The 4,394-nt window shown below is 39.9% G+C and overlaps 1 long non-coding RNA gene across 1 annotated transcript; it reads left to right on the top strand.

The window, feature by feature from the left end:
• Positions 1 to 2,173: 2,173 nt before the first annotated feature.
• LOC116517106 lies at positions 2,174 to 4,096 on the top strand. Its single transcript, XR_004256420.1, has 3 exons — positions 2,174 to 2,291; positions 2,695 to 2,874; positions 3,937 to 4,096. It is a non-coding gene; the product is annotated as an uncharacterized LOC116517106 (long non-coding RNA).
• Positions 4,097 to 4,394: the final 298 nt, after the last annotated feature.

Here is a 4,394-nt window from a genome sequence, read left to right as displayed (position 1 = left end):
TGTTCCCTGCAATAGATGACCAAGAATATATAAAATAGCAATTTTTTCTTTATTCCCAGCAACCTCCTAGTTTTGGGATAAGCATGGAAGCATGGAATAAATATGGAGAATACTCGGAAGACTATTCCATTTTCATGAAAGCCATTTAGGTAGAGGAGCAATAAGGACACCATTTGGCATGAGAACAACACAAAAACAAAAATTTTCAAAGCAGTAAAGCTACATGCAGAAATGAAGGAAAGTGGGATAAGTGCATAAAAGACACAAGAACGGAAGGAATACATCTAGTCTTGCACATTTTTTCAACAAATTTGGGATACAGAGTGTTCTGGAAAAGACAAGTAACTCCATAACGGGTCTATTGCTTTCATGACCAATATCCAAACACACCTGTCCAAACACACCTACTGGCCTTACAGGAGTTAAACGTTAATCAAGACAAACAAGGAGACTCCATCTCTGGGTGTGGAGAGACCCCCAGGAAGAGCAAGAGACTGAGTGATGGGATATAAACCTGCTCCTTCCACACGAGGAATACAAGGTCTGACCGAGACCAAGAGATTCCCAAGGGAGGAGCAGGTGCCCCATAAATGGGAGGAGATAATTTACGGATGCCACTTGTGATCCTGAGCATTTACCAGGAGGAGAAGGGGAAAAACACACGTACATTTTAGGAGAGTTCTCAGGATAGAGTCAACTGAGATGGACTGCTATGGAAATGAAATGCAAAAACAAATAAATAGAAATATTAAATAAAGAAATAAATGGTTCTCACAGACCATAACCAATTTCCCCAGGGAGTTTGGGATTTGGAGTGTGTGAAGTTGACATAAGAGTGTACATGAATGAAGTTGGGAAATGAGGAGAAGAAGGGCTCTCTACCTAAAGAGCAGATAAAATCAGGTTGTGTCCATAATTCTATAACAGACAATAAAAGAAACTTAAAAAGGATTCACCCTAACTTGTCAATGATTAAAATGAGATAGTGGGAGTTTTGTACTTTCAGACTCTTAGGATTCTGTTAATGTAGCCTCACAATAAAACAGAGTGAGCTGATTGTTTTTCCTGTCTGGTTTACTTGGGGGGCTTCCATCAGGCCAGAGTCGAAGTCGCAAGGCTTCAGGTCAGGAGGCAAGGCACACGGAGTCTGGGGAAACCATCGGTTCTGGCCAATGGAGAGGCCTGAGCTCACTGCTCTCCTTAAATAGAAGCAGCCCCCCCAGTTGCTTATTTGGAAGGGCGAGGATCTCCTAGTTGCTGGGCAGCAGAAACTCATCATCCTGCAGCAGCTCAGTCTCCACATCAGAGGCAGAGCTGGCAACGATACTTGGTAAAACGTGGAGTAAAGATGGGATGATGCCTGTTGACATGTTGACGTATTGAAATGCTGGAAGAAAGATAGATGGTGGTTTGGGCTTGACGAAGGAAGGCAAAATGACTGTAATAAGAGTAAGCTTTTGCTTACTTTGTTATATGGAACTGAAAATCGGGAAGCTCGGGAGGAATACCCCAGAAAGAAAAACTCATGGAAAAGGGTGGTTTAAAATATTTTTGTGGTAGAGCAAGGAGGAACAGGGTCAAGTGTTTGTGGGATGAAATGAATTCAAAAGTGAATGAAAGTGATTCAGTGAAGAAGAGTAAATAAATGGGAATCAAATTGCAAAAAAAGTAAAAAGAGAAAAACCAAAAAGTTAATGAGGAAGACAAAGATTCAGAGTCATGGCTGGATAAGAGCAGAGTCTTGAAAAAGATTAGACACTTTTGTTGTGTAAATACATAGCCGTGTACAGAGATGGTAAAAAACAAAGATGGTTTGCAAGGATAGAAAGAAACAGAGTGAGGGGAGGTGGTCATTCTAGTTTTTTTTCCTTTTTATCTCTTTCCTCATGGCTTCAATTTATTAGGGTACATTTTGTTATTCATTTGTTATGCTCTATAAAGCCGTACCTATGGATGACAGGTGGAATTGTACCCAGGGTCGCTATGAATGACTTCCTTGTTCCAACCACATGAATGAGCAATTGACTTTAGAAATCAATAAATGGACTTTTACTGATTTTCTCACTGTTCCCAATTGGTCTTTGGAGTAACCATTTGGCGATGTGAGCATTATTCAAATTTGGGGGAATGGAACCTTGGTGTTCCAAATACTTGAATGCCCAGGTCTATTTCCCAGTTGGATAAAGTATAAAACGGCTCAACTCAGCATTGGATACTCATTTTCATCACCATGATGCATTTCAACTACATGCTCCTCACTTTTGGACTGCTCATTTTCAGCTCTTCTCGAGGTAGGTAGATAAGTCCTTCCTTTCTCTGCACAACTACACGCAATCTGCTTGCAATCACCCCTTTCCCTTCCAAAATAAGATCATAGAAAGAACAGGGTGGCGATGGAGGAGCCCCCAGAATATATTATTGGTTTTAGGAAGCCCTAAACAGAAGCGGCTAAAACATAGGGACTGGCGGCTAAAACAATGACACAAAGTGGAGCGTCTCATCGTGGGAGGGCAGGCAAAGCGTTTCACTTTCTCTGAGGTTTAGGGAGGTTTTCTCAGGATTTAATTTTCCAATAAATGCTCCAATGTTCATTGTGCCCTGCCCTCTGGAGTCAGAATCCAGTATATTCTCATGTGATGATCTGGGGTTCCTTAAGAGGGACAGTCTGTTTTAATTTCTTCATTTCACTTTCAGTTATATCTCAAAATATATGTCAACTTCCGAAAGTTGTAGGACCATGCAAAGCTAGTGTTCCTCGTTACTATTTCAACACAGCAACTGGAACATGTGAAAGGTTTAATTATGGTGGATGTGATGGGAATGCAAACAACTTCCCAGATGTCTATGAATGCAGAGCTAGATGTTAAACTTATGGTAAGGAAGAAATTTTAATCTTTGCCTCAGCACATTACTAAAACAAATCTTATTTTAGTCTTGTCCATCAATCAATGATCTGAAAATTCTTTAATCCTAAAGTTAATTTAATCTCAGTTCTGCAATCCAGGCCCTGGACTAGTGAGGAATTTCTCAATGGGTGCAATCAGCAAAATCAGGAAATCTTTTACAATTATAAAAATGCAAAAAGTCATTTTATAAAGGAATGCCATAAAGCAAGCTTGTTTTTACTGTTTTTCTGCAAAGAGTTCTGTGAGGATGTCTACACCCAATTGTTAAAAGGGATCTCCTTGGGATTAAGCAAAATATTGTAAAATCAAAGGAAATTATATATTCCTCACTGGAAGTCGTGTAATGCCTGGAGATGCTTTTGTTTGTCCAGACTGCCTTGCAGTAATGCTCCATGAAGGAAATAGTATCATGTACCATTAAAATGTACTGTATATGTTTTAATGTTTTTCTGGAAAAATGCTGCTGCTTTGCACCTAAGTGCTCATGAATTTTACTGCAACATTTGAAATAATATCTCCACCTCTGGCCATAGACTTTGACTTTTTGTTCTAGTTATTCACTTTTGAGAATTTGTCTGGCTGACTCTCTATAATAGACCTGGCATCTTTTGGCTATCCTGGCATCTCTCCTTACTCGTCCTATTTCCTCCACCTACGCAGACCCACTTTGTTTGTGAAGGGTCCATAATTCTTGCTATTAAGTTAACTCATGGAGACCTACTTGGTTCCAGCCTTTCTAGAAAGACAAGAAAAAACTCAGTTTTGGCACCACTTCTTTCCTGCTGTGAAGCAGGGCATCATATACTGCATCAGGATATCTCATTGTTAATAAAATAAAGAAATAAGAGAAACACTGGAGGGACCTATATTTAGAGAGAAAACTTACTAAGGTCCGTATCTCATTCTGACTACATTCATTTTTCCTGCTGAGGAGGGGGCTGCCCTACAAGCGAGAGCAGACTAAGGAACCAATGACATACTTGCCTCTCCTATTGCTGGCAACTTGATTTTGATTCTGTCTCCTTTCCAGGATAACGTTGACTCCAATTCCTGATCTCATCCCTTTGAGGGATGGAGTGAATTCGGCAGCTGAGGAAGAAATCCGAACTTCCACAGTGCTTCCCGCTAAAACACCTTGCTTGCATCCGATTCTAAGCCCCTTAAATAAACATATTAATGTTTGACACGCTAATATCCAGTTTCTGAAGTAGAATTTGTACTGCTGTTTTTATTCTGCCAGGCTATCAACTACACTGCAAATAGGACACACCAATCCATAGTTTTCCATGAATATATCAGGTTCAAGAAATATTCCAAGGTGTTTTATTGTAGTAGAGAATACGAAGCATCTGATCTGCCAGGAATATTGGCTTGGCCTTCCTCCCCTCAATCAATTTGAGATATATCAGTCAGGAACTGCACTCAGGGTTCAAGGATAATGAAAATCATAAATGTAGCCATAAGATTGTAAAACTTGCAATATAGGTT

This window comes from Thamnophis elegans, chromosome 13, assembly GCF_009769535.1.
Source record: "Thamnophis elegans isolate rThaEle1 chromosome 13, rThaEle1.pri, whole genome shotgun sequence".
NCBI classification, from domain to species: domain Eukaryota; kingdom Metazoa; phylum Chordata; class Lepidosauria; order Squamata; family Colubridae; genus Thamnophis; species Thamnophis elegans.
Note: the sequence above shows the minus strand (reverse complement) of the source record. Positions and strands in the feature narration are given on the sequence as shown.